The sequence below is a fragment of the Salmo salar genome, chromosome ssa01 (genome assembly GCF_905237065.1).
Source record: "Salmo salar chromosome ssa01, Ssal_v3.1, whole genome shotgun sequence".
In the NCBI taxonomy this organism is placed as follows: Eukaryota; Metazoa; Chordata; class Actinopteri; order Salmoniformes; family Salmonidae; genus Salmo; species Salmo salar.
Genome location: NC_059442.1, coordinates 3,348,210 through 3,370,272, shown reverse-complemented (window position 1 = coordinate 3,370,272; position 22,063 = coordinate 3,348,210). Strand labels below are relative to the sequence as shown.

The window sequence follows — 22,063 nt, the reverse complement described above, 5'->3', positions numbered from 1 at the left end:
CAGTCTCTTCTATTCCAAAAATACTGACTCTTAGGGAATCGATTCCTAGCAGAAAATGAGTTCTCTTTGTACTAAAATGTCTTGGAAAGTCACGGTATTTAAACCGTGACTTTTATTTATAAATTTTTTTGAAAGAAGAGAGGTCTGCACGCAGGCAGCAGATAGGCTGTGTGCAGACAGCTACAGATTACTTCATTGACAGGTCTGATGGACGTTAGTCTCGCTTCAGAAGCGGCATTCCTTCACAGTCAAGTTAAATACCCGTTCAGTGGCATTTCAAAACTATCCCCAGAGAAGGGTTTGTGTTAAAAAAAAAAAGCAAGAGTTTTTGACCACATTTTGATATGAAACATAATTCATGTAAAAACAAAATGTTTTTAAAAATTGGGACTATGACAGTCTATGACAAATCAAAATCTGACAAGTGCTTTTGACAGTATTTCAATGTGAAGACAGTTTGATGTGACTGAAATGCATCCATAAGGTGTTGGGAAGTTCAGCAGGATATAATGTTGTCTGACCTTCTGGGTAGAAAAGATGGTCTGATTTCGTTCCTGGTCTTATCCGCTCTGTTCCAATGAGTCCTGAGTGGCTCGGTCTTATCCGCTCTGTTCCAATGAGTCCCGAGTGGCCTGGTCTTATCCGCTCTGTTCCAATGAGTCCCGAGTGGCCTGGTCTTATCCACTCTGTTCCAATGAGTCCTGAGTGGCTCGGTCTTATCCGCTCTGTTCCAATGAGTCCTGAGTGGCTCGGTCTTATCCGCTCTGTTCCAATGAGTCCTGAGTGGCTCGGTCTTATCCGCTCTGTTCCAATGAGTCCTGAGTGGCTCGGTCTTATCCGCTCTGTTCCAATGAGTCCTGAGTGGCTCGGTCTTATCCGCTCTGTTCCAATGAGTCCCGAGTGGCCTGGTCTTATCCACTCTGTTCCAATGAGTCCTGAGTGGCTCGGTCTTATCCGCTCTGTTCCAATGAGTCCTGAGTGGCTCGGTCTTATCCGCTCTGTTCCAATGAGTCCCGAGTGGCCTGGTCTTATCCACTCTGTTCCAATGAGTCCTGAGTGGCTCGGTCTTATCCACTCTGTTCCAATGAGTCCCGAGTGGCCTGGTCTTATCCGCTCTGTTCCAATGAGTCCCGAGTGGCCTGGTCTTATCCACTCTGTTCCAATGAGTCCTGAGTGGCTCGGTCTTATCCGCTCTGTTCCAATGAGTCCTGAGTGGCTCGGTCTTATCCGCTCTGTTCCAATGAGTCCTGAGTGGCTCGGTCTTATCCGCTCTGTTCCAATGAGTCCCGAGTGGCCTGGTCTTATCCACTCTGTTCCAATGAGTCCTGGTAACTGGGAGTCTTGTGAGTGTAACCATATGAAGATCAAAAGGTAAGTGATACATTTATCGCTATTTCTGACTTTCGTTACTCATCTACTTGGCTGGTTACTGTTTGTAATGATTTTTCTGCTGGGCGCTGTCCTCAGATAATTGCATGGTTTGCTTTTGCCGTAAAGTATTTTTGAAATCTGACACCGTGATTGGATTAACAAGAAGTTTATCTTTAAACCAATGTATAACACTTGTACGTTTCATTAATTTTTATAAATGAGTATTTCTGTTTTTTAAATTTGGCGCTCTGCAATTTCACAGGATGTTGGCCAGGTGGGACGCTACCGTCCCACAACCCCTAGAGAGGTTAATTAAAAAAAACAAATAATAATTAGTTGCGATCAAATCATGTGCTGGTGCAACCAACTGAAAATAAAAAGTTGTGTAGAACCCTGCAGAGACCCCATTGGTGGCATTCTCTGCTGCTCTAACGCTGTTCAAGGAAGACCCTAGTTACCCTGATCTACACCACATTATTAAAAAAAAAAACGGAAGCCAGGCTTTCAGACAAGGTACAATATACTATTCACGGTATACATTGAAACCATTTGATGACAAAAATCCATGTGCACGAATGTCTGAATACGTCTTACTTCCTGTCTACTAATGCAGATGCGGTTTACGGAATTCAAGCTCCAGGATGTGGACGGAGTTGTCCTCCCCACCATGTTGAACAGAGAGAGCTCCAGGATGTGGACGGAGGTGTCCTCCCACCATGTTGAACAGAGACAGCTCCAGGATGTGGACGGAGGTGTCCTCCCACCATGTTGAACAGAGACAGCTCCAGGATGTGGACGGAGGTGTCCTCCCCACCATGTTGAACAGAGACAGCTCCAGGATGTGGACGGAGGTGTCCTCCCACCATGTTGAACAGAGACAGCTCCAGGATGTGGACGGAGGTGTCCTCCATGTTCCCATGTTGAACAGAGAGAGCTCCAGGATGTGGACGGAGGTGTCCTCCATGTTACCATGTTGAACAGAGACAGCTCCAGGATGTGGACGGAGGTGTCCTCCATGTTACCATGTTGAACAGAGACAGCTCCAGGATGTGGACGGAGGTGTCCTCCCACCATGTTGAACAGAGACAGCTCCAGGATGTGGACGGAGTTGTCCTCCATGTTACCATGTTGAACAGAGACAGCTCCAGGATGTGGACGGAGGTGTCCTCCCACCATGTTGAACAGAGACAGCTCCAGGATGTGGACGGAGGTGTCCTCCATGTTCCCATGTTGAACAGAGAGAGCTCCAGGATGTGGACGGAGGTGTCCTCCCACCATGTTGAACAGAGACAGCTCCAGGATGTGGACGGAGGTGTCCTCCATGTTCCCATGTTGAACAGAGAGAGCTCCAGGATGTGGACGGAGGTGTCCTCCATGTTACCATGTTGAACAGAGAGAGCTCCAGGATGTGGACGGAGGTGTCCTCCATGTTACCATGTTGAACAGAGACAGCTCCAGGATGTGGACGGAGGTGTCCTCCCACCATGTTGAACAGAGACAGCTCCAGGATGTGGACGGAGGTGTCCTCCATGTTACCATGTTGAACAGAGACAGCTCCAGGATGTGGACGGAGGTGTCCTCCATGTTACCATGTTGAACAGAGACAGCTCCAGGATGTGGACGGAGTTGTCCTCCCCACCATGTTGAACAGAGACAGCTCCAGGATGTGGACGGAGGTGTCCTCCATGTTACCATGTTGAACAGAGAGAGCTCCAGGATGTGGACGGAGGTGTCCTCCATGTTACCATGTTGAACAGAGACAGCTCCAGGATGTGGACGGAGGTGTCCTCCCCACCATGTTGAACAGAGACAGCTCCAGGATGTGGACGGAGGTGTCCTCCCACCATGTTGAACAGAGACAGCTCCAGGATGTGGACGGAGGTGTCCTCCCCACCATGTTGAACAGAGACAGCTCCAGGATGTGGACGGAGTTGTCCTCCCCACCATGTTGAACAGAGACAGCTCCAGGATGTGGACGGAGGTGTCCTCCATGTTACCATGTTGAACAGAGACAGCTCCAGGATGTGGACGGAGGTGTCCTCCATGTTACCATGTTGAACAGAGACAGCTCCAGGATGTGGACGGAGGTGTCCTCCCACCATGTTGAACAGAGACAGCTCCAGGATGTGGACGGAGGTGTCCTCCCACCATGTTGAACAGAGACAGCTCCAGGATGTGGACGGAGGTGTCCTCCCACCATGTTGAACAGAGACAGCTCCAGGATGTGGACGGAGGTGTCCTCCATGTTACCATGTTGAACAGAGAGAGCTCCAGGATGTGGACGGAGGTGTCCTCCCACCATGTTGAACAGAGACAGCTCCAGGATGTGGACGGAGGTGTCCTCCATGTTACCATGTTGAACAGAGACAGCTCCAGGATGTGGACGGAGGTGTCCTCCCCACCATGTTGAACAGAGACAGCTCCAGGATGTGGACGGAGGTGTCCTCCCCACCATGTTGAACAGAGACAGCTCCAGGATGTGGACGGAGGTGTCCTCCCACCATGTTGAACAGAGACAGCTCCAGGATGTGGACGGAGGTGTCCTCCCACCATGTTGAACAGAGACAGCTCCAGGATGTGGACGGAGGTGTCCTCCCACCATGTTGAACAGAGACAGCTCCAGGATGTGGACGGAGGTGTCCTCCCCACCATGTTGAACAGAGACAGCTCCAGGATGTGGACGGAGGTGTCCTCCATGTTACCATGTTGAACAGAGACAGCTCCAGGATGTGGACGGAGGTGTCCTCCCACCATGTTGAACAGAGACAGCTCCAGGATGTGGACGGAGGTGTCCTCCTACCATGTTGAACAGAGACAGCTCCAGGATGTGGACGGAGGTGTCCTCCATGTTCCCATGTTGAACAGAGACAGCTCCAGGATGTGGACGGAGGTGTCCTCCCACCATGTTGAACAGAGACAGCTCCAGGATGTGGACGGAGTTGTCCTCCCCACCATGTTGAACAGAGAGAGCTCCAGGATGTGGACGGAGGTGTCCTCCCCACCATGTTGAACAGAGACAGCTCCAGGATGTGGACGGAGGTGTCCTCCCACCATGTTGAACAGAGACAGCTCCAGGATGTGGACGGAGGTGTCCTCCATGTTCCCATGTTGAACAGAGACAGCTCCAGGATGTGGACGGAGGTGTCCTCCCACCATGTTGAACAGAGACAGCTCCAGGATGTGGACGGAGGTGTCCTCCCACCATGTTGAACAGAGACAGCTCCAGGATGTGGACGGAGGTGTCCTCCATGTTACCATGTTGAACAGAGACAGCTCCAGGATGTGGACGGAGGTGTCCTCCCACCATGTTGAACAGAGACAGCTCCAGGATGTGGACGGAGGTGTCCTCCCACCATGTTGAACAGAGACAGCTCCAGGATGTGGACGGAGGTGTCCTCCATGTTACCATGTTGAACAGAGACAGCTCCAGGATGTGGACGGAGGTGTCCTCCCACCATGTTGAACAGAGACAGCTCCAGGATGTGGACGGAGGTGTCCTCCATGTTACCATGTTGAACAGAGACAGCTCCAGGATGTGGACGGAGGTCTCCTCCCACCATGTTGAACAGAGACAGCTCCAGGATGTGGACGGAGGTGTCCTCCATGTTACCATGTTGAACAGAGACAGCTCCAGGATGTGGACGGAGGTGTCCTCCATGTTACCATGTTGAACAGAGAGAGCTCCAGGATGTGGACGGAGGTGTCCTCCATGTTACCATGTTGAACAGAGAGAGCTCCAGGATGTGGACGGAGGTGTCCTCCATGTTACCATGTTGAACAGAGAGAGCTCCAGGATGTGGACGGAGGTGTCCTCCATGTTACCATGTTGAACAGAGAGAGCTCCAGGATGTGGACGGAGGTGTCCTCCCCACCAATAAATACACTCAAATAATTGGGATGTCGATCATGACTTTGGGCTTTTAAAGTGAAATATCTAAATAAATATGCCCATATACTTACCCAGACACTGTATACTTTATTTGGGGTAGGGGTGGGATTGTTACTTTAAAAAACAAAACAACACATCCTCTCTCTGTCCCTCTCTTTCTCCCTCCCAGCCAACATACACCAGGCAGCATGGCTGTCATGGTGGCCCTCACTAGCTGAGGACAGGGGCGGGAGAGAGGACAGGGGCGGGAGAGAGGACAGGGGCGGGAGAGAGGACAGGGGCGGGAGAGAGGACAGGGGCGGGAGAGAGGACAGGGGCGGGGGAGAGGACAGGGGCGGGAGAGAGGACAGGGGCGGGAGAGAGGACAGGGCGGGGGAGAGGACAGGGGCGGGAGAGAGGACAGGGGCGGGAGAGAGGACAGGGGCGGGAGAGAGGACAGGGGCGGGAGAGAGGACAGGGGCGGGAGAGAGGACAGGGCGGGGGAGAGGACAGGGGCGGGGAGAGGACAGGGGCGGGGGAGAGGACAGGGCGGGAGAGAGGACAGGGGCGGGAGAGAGGACAGGGCGGGGGAGAGGACAGGGCGGGAGAGAGGACAGGGGCGGGAGAGAGGACAGGGGCGGGGGAGAGGACAGGGGCGGGAGAGAGGACAGGGGCGGGAGAGAGGACAGGGGCGGGAGAGAGGACAGGGGCGGGAGAGAGGACAGGGGCGGAGAGAGGACAGGGGCGGGAGAGAGGACAGGGGCGGGAGAGAGGACAGGGGCGGGAGAGAGGACAGGGGCGGGAGAGAGGACAGGGGCGGGAGAGAGGACAGGGCGGGGGAGAGGACAGGGCGGGGGAGAGGACAGGGGCGGGGGAGAGGACAGGGGCGGGAGAGAGGACAGGGGCGGGAGAGAGGACAGGGCGGGGGAGAGGACAGGGGCGGGAGAGAGGACAGGGCGGGGGAGAGGACAGGGCGGGGAGAGGACAGGGCGGGGAGAGGACAGGGGCGGGGAGAGGACAGGGGCGGGAGAGAGGACAGGGGCGGGAGAGAGGACAGGGGCGGGAGAGAGGACAGGGGCGGGAGAGAGGACAGGGGCGGGAGAGAGGACAGGGCGGGAGAGAACAGGGCGGGAGAGGAGCAGAGTACAGCGAAGGCATTGTTCCTGTCCACGCTACACTGTGAGTCTAACTCACAAGCCAGCCGACTGCTGCCTCCCTCTCGTCCCGTTTAGCGACAGTGTATGTGTTCTGTGCATGAGACTACGGCGGGCATATCTTTAGTGAGACTCTCTCCGTTCAAGGACAGCGTGTGCGAGTACTGTACTGGGAACTGCTCTGATGCAATACACAGGAAACGAGTCCACATTCTTCCAACCTTACCTCAACTTATCTGAGGGAGTGTGGACAGATTGTACGGCACATTGTTGTGTGTCAAATCAAATTTTATTCGTCACATGTTTGGTAAACAACAGGTGTAGACTAAACAGTGAAATGCTGACTTACAGGCCCTTCCCATCAACGCAGAGAGAAATAAAATAGAGAAATACTAGAAAGATAATACAATAAATAAATACACAATGAGTCGATGATAACATGGCTCTATACACTGGGTACCAGTACTGAGTCAATGATAACATGGCTCTATACACTGGGTACCAGTACTGAGTCAATGATAACATGGCTCTATACACTGGGTACCAGTACTGAGTCAATGATAACATGGCTCTATACACTGGGTACCAGTACTGAGTCAATGATAACATGGCTCTATACACTGGGTACCAGTACTGAGTCAATGATAACATGGCTCTATACACTGGGTACCAGTACTGAGTCAATGATAACATGGCTCTATACACTGGGTACCAGTACTGAGTCAATGATAACATGGCTCTATACACTGAGTACCAGTACTGAGTCAATGATAACATGGCTCTATACACTGGGTACCAGTACTGAGTCAATGATAACATGGCTCTATACACTGGGTACCAGTACTGAGTCAATGATAACATGGCTCTATACACTGGGTACCAGTACTGAGTCGATGTGCAGGGGGAACAGTCTGACTTTGAGTGACATTTAGGGCCTTCCTCTGACACCGCCTGGTATAGAGGTCCTGGATGGCAGGAAGCTTGGCCCCAGTGATGTACTGGGCCGTATGTACTACCCTCTGTAGCAGCCTTGCGGTCGGAGGCCAAGCAGTTGCCACACCAAGTAGAGGTGGACCGATTAATCGGCATGGACAATTAATTAGGGCCGATTTCAAGTTTTCATAACAAATCGGTAATCTGCCTTTTTGGACGCCGATTATGGCCGATTACATTGCAATCCAGGAGGAGACTGCGTGGCAGGCTGACCACCTGTTACGCCAGTGCAGCGTCAAAAGGACCTTGTGGCTGCAAGGAGCCAAGGTAAGTTGCTAGCTAGCATTAAACTTATCTTATAAAAAACAAAACAATCAATCTTCACATAATCACTAGTTAACTACACATGGTTGATGATATTACTAGGTTAACTAGCTTGTCCTGCGTTGCATATAAGCAATGCGTTGCCTGTTAATTTATCGTCGAATCACAGCCTACTTCAACTTGATGATTTAACAAAAGTGCAGTCGCAAAAGAAAAAAAAAATCACAATCGGTACACAAATGTACCTAACCATAAACATCAACGCCTTTCTTAAAATCAATACACAGAAGTATATATTTTTAAACCTGCATATTTAGTTGAAGCTAGCTGGCTGCTTATAACGTTAGCTTTGGGCAACAGGGTTAAGTTGCTGACTAGCTATTTATTTTCATGAACTGAAATTCAATTTCAATAGTCGAACAACAAGTGGCAACCTAGCTAATACTTACTCACAAGGATTCCTAAATCATTGCTAAGAATAATGAAAATGACTGCAGTTTCTACTAGTCATTGTTTTCAGGCTGGTTGTATTGGTGCTAACTAGGTACCAAGCTAAAGCTAGCTAGCTACTCCAGAAGTTATGGCTGAACAAATGATGCTTTATTACCAACGCGGTATTGTAAACACATCGTTCGTGGCCGGTGTTTGCTTGTATGCAGACCTTTTTGTACAGATTTGCCAGTGCTACTGACCACAGTGGTGGAGCTTGGCTTGCACGTGCAAATTCAGAACACACAACCTTCTATGATAGAACTGTGTTATTTAACGTGTCAAATTAAAAGCTTATTTAACACGTCAAATAGTGTTATTTGACATCTACCTTTTTTGACATGCAAAAACCCAAACGGCGTTCCATAGTATTTCGTGAAGCTAATAGCAGTTATGCTATTACTGTATAACTCCGGTAGGGCAACATCTGAACAATAGCGCACTTGGTAACAGTGTGTACCGGTGCCCGACCAGTCGGCGAAAGCCAACATCATCCACGACAGAGAACGGTTGATTGTCAAGGGCAATGAATTACATTATCTTGGCGTTAATGGATTTCGCCTTTGAGTCGTCTCGCTGAAATGTTCTTACTCTTTCAAATGACTGCTTGACTTGTTGACTGCGCGATCCACACAGCAGACATTGTGGGCTAGGTTAGGAATGCTGTGTTGCACGTGTCGTCATTACGTCACGTACCTACGTTATATAGGTATGCACGGCAGCTTTGACATCGGTTTTTCCACCGTTAAAACTAGACATCGGGCCGATACCGATGTTGGCATTTTTTAGCTAATATCGTCCGATTCCGATACATTCACCGATATATCGGGCATCCCTAGTCTCAATTCCCCACTACATATCACCAGTAAATACATTTACTGTTAATTCCTATCCTTTCTAAGGTTTGTTTTTTTCTCCCCGGTCATTTCCGTTAACGTTTTATAGTATTATTGCAGTCGTTTAGCGTTGTCATTGTCAGAGTGGAAACATTGTTTACAGAGCTCACAACCTGCTACACTTGAGAGAAACAAGTATTGGTTTTATTTCCATTTACGACTTGTCAATTTATGAAATTGTCGTCTTTTGTTTGGAGAGCCTGTCAATGCACCTGATTAGAAACAGGCCTAGGATGCCTACGCTGCCCGCAAAATGTGCCCATTTGGTGAGGTCATAGTATTTCTGATCGTCTTAACTCACCACTACTAATGAACTGTGGAGTTTCTCAAAAGTACATTTTCTCTTCACCTCAAAACAAACAAGTAAACAAAGTCTTATTTTTTTTAATACATCCATTGAGAACGATGGACAGTTTCTCAATGTATTTGGTAAAAAAGTATTCCAGCTCTCTCCCTTTCGATAACCGCCGAGCCTCTGCATGAAAGGGGTAACGTCATGAAATACCAGATTACTTCTTATCCCTTTGATCAAATACAGATGTGTCTGTCCGGCGCTCACTGGCACGGGTAACTCTGAGGACCCAGAACAGTTGATACAATGTGGGAAACACTGGGAGTCTGGACTGGATCATGTTATCTCCTCTCTCATACTGACTCTAGTCTGTCCTGAGGAACCACTGGGAGTCTGGACTGTATCATGTTATCTCCTCTCTCATACTGACTCTAGTCTGTCTTGAGGAACCACTGGGAGTCTGGACTGGATCATGTTATCTCCTCTCTCATACTGACTCTAGTCTGTCCTGAGGAACCACTGGGAGTCTGTCCTGAGGAACCACTGGGAGTCTGGACTGAGGAACCACTGGGAGTCTGGACTGAGGAACCACTGGGAGTCTGGACTGGGGAACCACTGGGAGTCTGGACTGGGGAACCACTGGGAGTCTGGACTGGGGAACCACTGGGAGTCTGGACTGAGGAACCACTGGGAGTCTGGACTGAGGAACCACTGGGAGTCTGTCCTGAGGAACCACTGGGAGTCTGGACTGGGGAACCACTGGGAGTCTGGACTGGGGAACCACTGGGAGTCTGTCCTGAGGAAACACTGGGAGTCTGGACTGGGGAACCACTGGGAGTCTGGACTGGGGAACCACTGGGAGTCTGGACTGGGGAACCACTGGGAGTCTGGACTGGGGAACCACTGGGAGTCTGGACTGGGGAACCACTGGGAGTCTGGACTGGGGAACCACTGGGAGTCTGGACTGGGGAACCACTGGGAGTCTGGACTGGGGAACCACTGAGAGTCTGGACTGGGGAACCACTGAGAGTCTGGACTGGGGAACCACTGGGAGTCTGGAACCACTGGGAGTCTGGACTGGGGAACCACTGGGAGTCTGGACTGTATCATGTTATCTCCTCTCTCATACGACACAGAAGTTAACACACTTGAATAATGCGACACGGCATGTAGAAATGTTGAAACTTAAAATTACTGTTTGCAAAACAATGTTCCTACAGGCTAGAAAACTTTACAATGGAAGAAGATAGGGGTAGCTTCCAGCTTGGTAGGCTAACTTTCCTTGCTAATATTCAGCTAACGCTGAGATCTTTTCACTAGCTTAGTACTTCCTCTGTGATAATACGCAGAACCATAAATGCAAAATATGCTGATTAAAAAGCTGATTGCCACAAAATTCTCTCTCTCTCTCTCTCTCTCTCTCTCTCTCTCTGTGTGTGTGTGTGTGAAAGAAACAGCTCACATTTTTATACAAGAAACTTCTATTTCAGGGGTTTTTGATCAGCGCAATAAAATAAGTCGTAAATAGAAGAGAAACAGACAGTCATCTGCAGCCTCATGAAAATCAGCCAAAACCAACTCAATAACTCAACGCATGCACACACCCCTATTGAATATGCATTCACCTGTACTGCGGGGAGAGACCTAGGCTGCATCTTGATTTACCAACAGAGATTTACCGTTCAAATAAATGACTAGCTTTATGTTATGTAGTTAGATTCGTTTTTTTTAACCAAAGTGAAATGGATTGGATGCTTGTATAATTAATTCATTAACTCATACACGGCTGTGTCTGAAGAATGTTGACGTAAAACTCAAATTATAAAACAGTACGTTATTTGTTTTCATCTTGATCTCTGACTCCCTCTAGTCATTTGTGTGTCTTAATTATTTCATCAAAACAGTGTGCTTAAAGCATCAGACAACCTCAGTGCATATGTAGTTCATTTGATAGAAAAACACCTAGGTTGTGTCTATATGGAAAAATACAAGTTTAAAAGAACTGAGGACTCTGGGTCAACCAATAATTTTTGGGGGGGTCAGGGGACCTACCTGCCTGTCCGTATGCCTGCTTACCTACCTGCCTGTCCGTATGCCTGCTTACCTACCTGCCTGTCTGTCTGCCTGAGAGTTATTTAACATACACCATGGTCAGTACCTATAGCCAGAGCGGAGCAGAGCACAGGCTGAGTCCAGGTGGAGAGGAGAGAAGCAGCCTGCCTGCCCAGAGAACCATGACTCAGCTAAAACTGCAGTTCTCATGACCATCACAGAGAGAGAGAGAGGGCAGAGAGACCAGGCGGAGAGAGAAGAGGGGCAGAGAGGCCAGGAGCAGAGGCCAGGAGCAGAGAGGCCAGGAGCAGAGAGGCCAGGAGCAGAGAGGCCAGGAGCAGAGAGGCCAGGAGCAGAGAGACCAGGAGCAGAGAGACCAGGAGCAGAGAGGAGAGGAGCAGAGAGGAGAGGAGCAGAGAGGGGCAGAGGGAGAGGGGCAGAGAGGAGAGGGGCAGAGAGGAGAGGGGCAGAGAGGAGAGGGGCAGAGAGGAGAGGGGCAGAGAGAGAGGGGCAGAGAGAGAGGGGCAGAGAGGAGAGGGGCAGAGAGAGAGGGGCAGAGAGGAGAGGGGCAGAGGGGCAGAGAGGAGAGGAGCAGAGAGACCAGGTGGAGAGAGGAGAGGAGCAGAGAGGAGAGGAGCAGAGAGGGGCAGAGAGACCAGGTGGAGAGAGGAGAGGAGCCGAGAGGAGAGGAGCAGAGAGGGGCAGAGAGACCAGGTGGAGAGAGGAGAGGGGCAGAGAGGAGAGGAGCAGAGAAGTGGGAAAGGCAGGGGAGACGACGGTGTCATATTAAAGACAGAGATGGTGTCTACAACAGGAACATAGAGAAACATATAATCTGACGGGGGAGAGTGTTTCAGCAGGAGAAAACAAGGGCCTTCCAGACCGGGAGGTCACAGTTGTAAATGAGAACTAGCCTACCTGGTTAAATAAAGCGGAAATAAATAAAAATAATAGATCGAGCATCATTTTGAACTGGGGTTGTCACGATACCGCTATCGTGGCAAGGAAACAAAACATGAAGCAGGCTGAATTTCCTGAGAGGAAACGGTCCTCATGTTGTCCACCGGGGAAACTGTCCTCATGTTGTCCACCGGGGAAACGGTCGTAATGTTGTCCACCGGGGAAACGGTCCTCATGTTGTCCACCGGGGAAACGGTCCTCATGTTGTCCACCGGGGAAACGGTCCTCATGTTGTCCACCGGGGAAACGGTCCTCATGTTGTCCACCGGGGAAACGGTCCTCATGTTGTCCACCGGGGAAACAGTCGTAATGTTGTCCACCGGGGAAACAGTCGTAATGTTGTCCACCGGGGAAACAGTCATAATGTTGTCCACCGGGGAAACAGTCGTAATGTTGTCCACCGGGGAAACAGTCGTAATGTTGTCCACCGGGGAAACAGTCGTAATGTTGTCCACCGGGGAAACAGTCGTAATGTTGTCCACCGGGGAAACAGTCGTAATGTTGTCCACCGGGGAAACAGTCGTAATGTTGTCCACCGGGGAAACAGTCGTAATGTTGTCCACCGGGGAAACAGTCGTAATGTTGTCCACCGGGGAAACAGTCGTAATGTTGTCCACCGGGGAAACAGTCGTAATGTTGTCCACCGGGGAAACAGTCGTAATGTTGTCCACCGGGGAAACAGTCGTAATGTTGTCCACCGGGGAAACAGTCCTCATGTTGTCCACCGGGGAAACAGTCCTCATGTTGTCCACCGGGGAAACAGTCGTAATGTTGTCCACCAGAATCACGTTTATTTATTTTACATCCAAGTAGATTTTAATGACGGAAGAGTTCAGTCTGCTTTGTTTTGTGTTTTCCTTGTTGCCGTGGAAAAACCAGCTATCGTAGTAATCGCCACAGTGGTATCGTGACGACCCTATTCTGAACACTGCGCTAGGACAAAATACAAAATCGTCACCTCATAAACCTGACAACCCTCTGCCGTTACCAGGGAACAAGAGCCACGGCAACATGCACGCTCGCGGTGACGTCAGTGGAGGCTAGCCACCACCAACAGGGCCACAGCAGATAAGACTAGGGTGAGGCATGTAACACGCATACAGGCCTAACCTGTTCTATGGTTAGCCAATAAAAAAATAAGGTAGGTATAGCCTATCAGGTATGAGGGACCTACCTTAGCCCCTTTGTGACCTACACAGGGTAAAGTACAAGTTGAAAGTCCTTCCAAACAATAATGTACTCACACACACACACACACACACGCTACAATAAATTCATCCCTATCAGTCCTTGAGCTTGGAGCTGATTAGATAAAGAGGCCTACTCTGGAGGGTTTCTGTACAGTACAGCGGACGATGAAAATGATCCTCAAAAAAAGGTTCTACAGCTGCACCGTCGAGAGCCTCCTGACTGGTTGCATCCTGGTACGGCAACTGCTCGGCGTCCGACCGCAAGGCGCTACAGAGGGTAGGGTGGTACGGCCCAGTACATCACTGGGGCAACGCTTCCTGCCATCCAAGACCTCTATACCAGGCGGTGTAAAAAAAAAACTCCTGCACGGCAGGTGGTACCAGAGCACCAAGTCTCGGTCCAAGAGGCTTCTTAACAGCTTCTACCCCCAAGCCATAAGACTGCAGAAAAGCTAATCAAATGACTACCCGGACTATTTGCATTGGCCCCTTTGTTTTTCAAACGCTGCTGCTACTCGCTGTTTATTATCCATACATAGTCACTTCACTCCTACCTACATGTACAAATCATCTCAATTACCTCAAATAACCGGTGCCCTCACACATTGACTCTGTACCGTAACACCCTGTATATAGCCTCCACATTCACTCTGTACCGGTACCCCCCTGTATATAGCCTCCACATTGACTCTGTACCGGTACCCCCTGTATATAGCCTCCACATTGACTCTGTACCGGTACCCCCTGTATATAGCCTCCACATTGACACTGTACCGTAACACCCTGTATATAGCCTCCACATTGACTCTGTACCGGTACCCCCTGTATATAGCCTCCACCGGTACCCCCTGTATATAGCCTCCACATTGACTCTGTACCGTAACACCCTGTATATAGCCTCCACATTGTTTTTTTACAGCTGCTCTTTTATTTTTAGTAAATATTTTTCTTAAAACTGCCTTGTCAGTTAAGGGTTTGTAAATAAGCATTTCACAGCAAAGTCTACACCTGTTATATTTGGCACATGTGACAAATCAAATTTGGCACAGTCCAGACAGAGAGGAGGAGAACCCAGCCAGGCCACAGAGGGGGGGGAGAACCAGCCAGGCCACAGGGGCCAGAGGGGAGGGGGACCCAGCCAGGCCACAGAGAGAAGGGGACCCAGCCAGGCCACAGGGGCCAGAGGGGAGGGGGACCCAGCCAGGCCACAGGGGCCAGAGGGGAGGGGGACCCAGCCAGGCCACAGGGGCCAGAGGGGAGGGGGACCCAGCCAGGCCACAGAGGGGAGGAGAACCAGCCAGGCCACAGGGGCCAGAGGGGAGGGGGACCCAGCCAGGCCACAGGGGCCAGAGGGGAGGGGGACCCAGCCAGGCCACAGGGGCCAGAGAGGACACAGCTAGGGGCCCACAGGGGCCAGCAGCACAGTGAGTCTTAGGCTCCTCCCAGCCCCAGCAGCACAGTGAGTGTTCTTCCTTAATCTCTAGCTGAGAGTCTGTCAGGGAGGGGGGAAATGAAGAGATCAACCCCCACCGGGACTCATGACCTGCTCCAGGAACTAGTTATCATCCAATCAGGAGACAGGAGAGGATCAGGTGTTTCCAAAGAGGTCAAGCCGATCTCTGAATCCTAGTCGATATGAATATAGGACAGTCCTCTCCAAACGACGCAAATTCTTCTACTGTATTGAACCAGTTGGAGACAGACGTCCCAGTGATCGACTGCGCTCTGACAAGTCCCCAATAGTGTGGATCGTGTGTCCCGTTCTCATCACAATAGAAGTATCGGTGTACGTCCATGGTAAGACATGCGAACCACTGTGCAGCTGAGCAAAGCAGGGACGGAAGAACCTCAAAATTTGTTCTGCGATTTCACAAGACCTATTTTGGGTTAGTTGCGCTGAAAAACGGGGTCATATGAAAATCTGATTCTTTCATTCCCCACTGGTTAGTGCCCGGGGACGTTACTATCGTGGCGAGGAAATAAAACAGGAAGTGGATTTAAACTTCTTTAGGGGGGGGGGGGGGGGGCCGTAACGTTGGAAACAAAACATTATGTCATCACCCAGAGTCACATTTATTTTCTAAAACTACATCACACCATATTTGAAATACAGCAGGTTTTTAAAAAAGGTCTGTCTGCTACACATTATTATTGAGATGGGAGAAAAAAAATATTGTGACATTGGTATCGTCACAGCCCTCTCCACCTCTTGTCAAATATTCTCTGTTCTTCGACTCCCCTATTGTCAAATATTCACACAGGACAGTCGAACAGAGAAACAGAGAGAGACAGCGAGAGAGAGAGAGAGAGAAGGCTGTCGGATTTAGTCCCAATTTGTACTCGACAGTTAAAAACGGACTGCTAGCCTAGTGTGTTTTACTTGTAAAGATGGTTTTGTATAATTCCCTAATAAATGAGACATTTCCCAATTAACATAATCCCTAATGATGGTTATGACTTAATTACGTGACCAGTCTGCATGTTGATCAGACTGTAAGCTAATAAAGTCATGTTACCAGCCCCTCGAGAACATGTTGTCTTCAATCCCAGTTACACCCCCTGCTGTGGAGAAGGGGACACGTCCCCAGTTAAACCCCCCTGCTGTGGAGAAGGGGACACGTCCCCAGTTACACCCCCTGCTGTGGAGAAGGGGACACGTCCCCAGTTACACCCCCCTGCTGTGGAGAAGGGGACACGTCCCCAGTTACACCCCCTGCTGTGGAGAAGGGGACACGTCCCCAGTTACACCCCCTGCTGTGGAGAAGGGGACACGTCCCCAGTTACACCCCCTGCTGTGGAGAAGGGGACACGTCCCCAGTTACACCCCCTGCTGTGGAGAAGGGGACACGTCCCCAGTTACACCCCCTGCTGTGGAGAAGGGGACACGTCCCCAGTTACACCCCCTGCTGTGGAGAAGGGGACACGTCCCCAGTTACACCCCCTGCTGTGGAGAAGGGGACACGTCCCCAGTTAAACCCCCTGCTGTGGAGAAGGGGACACGTCCCCAGTTACACCCCCTGCTGTGGAGAAGGGGACACGTCCCCAGTTACACCCCCTGCTGTGGAGAAGGGGACACGTCCCCAGTTACACCCCCTGCTGTGGAGAAGGGGACACGTCCCCAGTTACACCCCCTGCTGTGGAGAAGGGGACACGTCCCCAGTTACACCCCCTGCTGTGGAGAAGGGGACACGTCCCCAGTTACACCCCCTGCTGTGGAGAAGGGGACACGTCCCCAGTTACACCCCCTGCTGTGGAGAAGGGGACACGTCCCCAGTTACACCCCCTGCTGTGGAGAAGGGGACACGTCCCCAGTTACACCCCCTGCTGTGGAGAAGGGGACACGTCCCCAGTTACACCCCCTGCTGTGGAGAAGGGGACACGTCCCCAGTTAAACCCCCTGCTGTGGAGAAGGGGACACGTCCCCAGTTACACCCCCTGCTGTGGAGAAGGGGACACGTCCCCAGTTACACCCCCTGCTGTGGAGAAGGGGACACGTCCCCAGTTACACCCCCTGCTGTGGAGAAGGGGACACGTCCCCAGTTACACCCCCTGCTGTGGAGAAGGGGACACGTCCCCAGTTACACCCCCTGCTGTGGAGAAGGGGACACGTCCCCAGTTAAACCCCCCTGCTGTGGAGAAGGGGACACGTCCCCAGTTAAACCCCCCTGCTGTGGAGAAGGGGACACGTCCCCAGTTAAACCCCCCTGCTGTGGAGAAGGGGACACGTCCCCAGTTAAACCCCCCTGCTGTGGAGAAGGGGACACGTCCCCAGTTAAACCCCCCCTGCTGTGGAGAAGGGGACACGTCCCCAGTTACACCCCCTGCTGTGGAGAAGGGGACACGTATGAACTGCGGGGGAACGATACAGATCGGATACAGAATTATACCGTAAAAGCTTGTGTTATTATCTTCCCTCAGCTCATTATTTTAGGAGCACAGATCCCATTTAATACTGATGGGACTCTGTAGTCAGGACAGTGACCTTCCTTTCCACATGACCAACCTCAGGAAACAAGCAGATCTGCTCAACGAGAACGAGCATGTTGGAGTGAAACAAATCGAACACCGAACACTCTATCAAAAGAAAACACATTTCTGAACGAGGCAACATAGACCGACACAGATGAGCTTGGCCGTACTAATCGGTCAGTCTATAAAACAGTGCTGCGTCACTGTAAATACACACAGTGGTCCAGACAGTAGCTCATATCCCACTTAAGGTCTTATTAAAGCGGATAACCTGTTTACATGGACCTTCGATATCCTGCTCACGAGTATCCATGAATAAACAGAATATTCCTCATTTAAGTTCATATGGGTTAAATTGAATAGTACAGGTGTTCCCAAAACTACGACAGTGAATTGTAAAACATTCTAACAGTATTTCTGATTGTATTCTCAACTCACCGTCATATACTAAGACAGTCAATTGCAAATTAGTCTGACATAATTTTTTTCTCTTATTATCTCACCACACCATTAATACACGTCACGTCCGAGCTTCTCAAAAGTCAGGGGGGGGGGGGAAGCGGTCGACAGTTCGAGCACCTCTTCTCTCCTGCCGCATCCAAACCTGGATCGATATTTCGTTTTTAATGCAGACGAGAGCACGGAATCAGATACCATGAGTTTTAATGCTTGTCACAGTATTTTCCTTTGAGTCAGGAAGTAAAACTCCTCCGTAATAATACCCATAAAACCTAGCGGTCAAAACAAGGAAATTGTTTCCCGAAGAATATTGAAAAAAGTCACCTTGTCCGAGAGAGATTTACAGGTTATCAAAACGTCACGCCGGGGAAAGTCTACACAAAACACAGCCCTTATTTTTAAGTGTTTCTGAAATGCCCAATGGGAAAAATTAATAGTGGAAAAATGATTGGAAGCACTTTTGAAGCGATTCTGTTTGACAAATCGGATAAACATCACATCGAAAAACAACAGTAAACAGGAAGGGATGTTGACATGCCACAGTACCCCGTCTAAGATCAGCATATCCCAGACATCTTATCCGGGGTATCAAATAACCTTGGACACAAGCTTTTTGAGGGGGGTTGATTGTAAAACGGGATATGATGTTTTATTATGTGTCAAATCAAAAACAGAATAGTTGACTATCCTGAATAATAAACGGGATATTGGTGTGCATGTAAACATTGTCACTGATCAGTCACGTGGATGAACGGTCGCCTCTACAGAGCGAACACAAAACACACAGAGCTACCCAGCAGCAGTTTAGTCTCACTAAGCTATACACACACACCACAGACATAAACTGAGTCCCAAATTCTTTTAAGATTTTTATTTAATAACTAGGCAAGTCAGTTAAGAACAAATTATTATTTTACAATGACGGCCTACACCGGCCAAACCAGGACGACTGCTGGGCCAATTGTGCGCCGCCCCATAGGACTCCCAATCACGGATGGATGTGACACAGCCTGGATTTCGAAAAACCAGGGACTGTAGTGACGTCTCTTGCACTGAGATGCAGTGCCTTAGACCGCTGAGCCACTCGGGAGCCCAATGGCTCAGGGCCCAATGGCACAGGGCCTGGCCAAAAGTAGTGCACTAAATTGGGAATCACGTACCATTTGGAACAGCCATAGACTGAGTCCCGGGGCAGGCATTCTACTCCTCTGTCATACTGCTGCTTGTCAGAACCAAGGCTTTGGTACAAAGAATTAACACACATTCATTCTCCTGAGGGTGAACAGATATCAGCTCAACACTTGCTCAAAGAGCAGAGTTTGTCATTGCTCTGAAAAAGAAAAAAGTCAAAAAGAGAGAGCGGAGAGCTGCTAACTAGAGCATCACAGTGACCAAACCGGTTGGTCATTTCCTTCCCCTAATGGCAACTCACAAACCAATCAAATTGCGTCACAGTAACAAACTTCAATAGATCTGTTGGGGTGACCGTTGAATCACTTCATAGCAGGCGTAGCCGAGCGGTTACGAGTGTTTGGCCCTGATAAAAACGTGTCTGGGTGCCCTTGAACAAGGCACTAAACCCTAATTGCTCCTGTAAGGATATGAGCATCTGCTAAATTACTAAATAGTAAATAATAAGGAACGGCTAACATTACACTCCTTGCCACTCTTGTCTTTGGCAAATGACAGGAGTGGCATGTTAACTAAAAAAAAAAAGACTGGTTAACAGACTAGGGAAAAAGGTGTTGTCTCTATCAGACTAGGAAAAAAGGTGGTTGTACCTATCAGACTAGGGGAAAAGGTGGTTGTACCTATCAGACTAGGGGAAAAAGTGGTTGTACCTATCAGACTAGGGGAAAAAGTGGTTGTACCTATCAGACTAGGAAAAAAGGTGGTTGTACCTATCAGACTAGGGGAAAAAGTGGTTGTACCTATCAGACTAGGGGAAAAGGTGGTTGTACCTATCAGACTAGGGGAAAAAGTGGTTGCTACTAGCAAGACTTCTGGTGTAAATCATCCAGATACACCATCATCACATAAACCTAAATCTCTGTGAGAAATATTTCAGGGGGGAGGTGTGTGAGTCAGGAGATGGATAGAGGTGATGTGGCTGTGTCAGTCTTTACTATTGTATTTGACGGTAATACCACTGTGAATCTCAACGAGGACAGATTTTTTTATTATCATTCAAATTTAACAGGAGCTGTTGGAATTGCAACACAGAATCTATGTGACGATGACTAATTGGAGAAATTACACCACATGCCAGGCAACTTGTTGAGTTTCACTCTCTGTCTGTCCGCCCGGCCAACCCTACTTGGCTTCGATGCAGGTGGGTGTTGTGGCTCAGTTGGTAGAGCATGGTGTTTGCAACGCCAGGGTTGTAGGTTCGATTCCCACGGGGGGCCAGTACAATTATTATTATTATTTTTTAAAGAAATAAAGAAATGAAATGTATGTATTCACTACTGTAAGTCGCTCTGGATAAGAGCGTCTGATAAAATGACTAAAATGTAAGATCATCATGATGTTGGAAAATCAAATCAAAGAGTAGTTGAGTTCCTACACATGAGTGGAAATGTAAGGTGATATTTACATCACTTCCAGGTTTCATATCAGACAAGGTTTTTTTTTTTTTTACTCACACATTTCGTTTCATCCTAAGAAATGGTCATTCTTACATTGACAATCAACGTTTTAATAAATAAAATACACCAGAAAGGAAGTATCCCGGCCATGTAACATTTTAAGAAGGGCTTAACAGTACTAAGTTAAAGAAAGAACCACAACAATGCAGAACAGACAGCCCATGGTGGTGAAACAGACTTCAAACCATGTTAACTAGTTGTCTAACTGGTTTGTTCATTGAGAGAGTTAACAGTAGCTAACTAGCTCACTAACTAACTAGTTAACCTTAGTCGAGAAGCCACTTACGCAGTAAGGTAGTGTGTTTTCAGTCCATATGTTACGCATTTCACATTAAAAAAAATAATAAAAAAACGACCTCGTTAGCCATCTAGCTAACTAACTAACTATCTCTGCTAGTTATCATACAAATCAAATGATAGTCTAAATGATGTGAATCCGCGTAGTTAACATTTTAGCCAACTAGCTAGCGCTGTCAACCCAGTAGCAAAGTTAGCTCCTTAGCGCCAGTTAGCTACCTGTTAGCTAGCTCCTAGCCGTCAAAACACTTACAGACGTTAAACAAAATGTGGCTTATTCACTGGAAAACTAACATGTATTTATAGTTAGCTAGCTGTTAGCTCATAATGTACCAGTTTCAGCTTCGGTAAACAGTTCATTCGTTTCTAATGTTGTCAGCTAGCTAGTTAGCATTTTGCTGGATAGCCAAACGTCGAGAGCTGTGAAGCCAAAACATCTATATTTTTTTTTATTTTCTCCTCCTTCTCTACCGTTAATAAGCTCACCGACTAACGTTAATTAGATATCATTTTAAAATATATAACTTGTCCTTCTTACCTGTGACCAGCGCCCCGATCCAGAAGTCAGTCAGTCAGATTTGATCACCTCTCTCTCTCTCTCTTGAACCTGGCCGATATAAATGTAAATTCCAGGTTAGTGTTATTGGGAATGAACTCTATCCTACTAAAGCGCTCTAGTTTCAACCATACGATCGGTAATTTGTCATAAACTCTTAAACTTCTGTTATGGATTGAAAATGGCAGCCATCTTGGTCAGGGAGAAATCCACAACAAAACAAACAAACCCAAAAAAAACAAGTTTATTATTAAGGTTGTAAATTCACTCTGGTTCTAGTCTCTGAGTGAACCAGAGTGCAGAATAACTAATAGAGCTCCACAGTGGTGGTGTCATAATACCCATCAAACCTAGCGGTCAAACACGGAAATGGTTCCAATTCATTTTTCCCACAATTCATTTTTTTCCTATAGGGGATTTTAAAATAAGGTCTGTGTTTAGTGTAGGCTTGGTGACGTTTTGATAACCATGTAAATCTCTCTCGGACAAGGTGACTTTTATCAATATATTCGGCTCTATTTAGTCTTAGATTCAAAAGTGTTAATTAGCATTACATTTTTTGGGGGGGGGGGTAAATACAGGCAAAGATATTGATAAAAGTCACC

The 22,063-nt window shown here is 48.7% G+C and overlaps 1 protein-coding gene across 4 annotated transcripts in view; it reads right to left on the bottom strand.

Moving 5' to 3' along the window:
- The window catches only part of LOC106594790 (protein numb homolog), a 115,908-nt gene extending 94,121 nt beyond the window's left edge, over positions 1-21,787 (bottom strand). For 2 of the 4 annotated variants that reach the window (XM_045705818.1, XM_045705870.1), the window contains exon 1: positions 21,441-21,786. The gene's annotated coding sequence lies outside the window, so the exon portion shown is untranslated. Of the gene's footprint in view, positions 1-21,440 lie in introns of all 4 variants that reach the window. The other 2 variants (XM_045705832.1, XM_045705861.1) reach the window with 2 other exon arrangements.
- Positions 21,788-22,063: the final 276 nt, after the last annotated feature.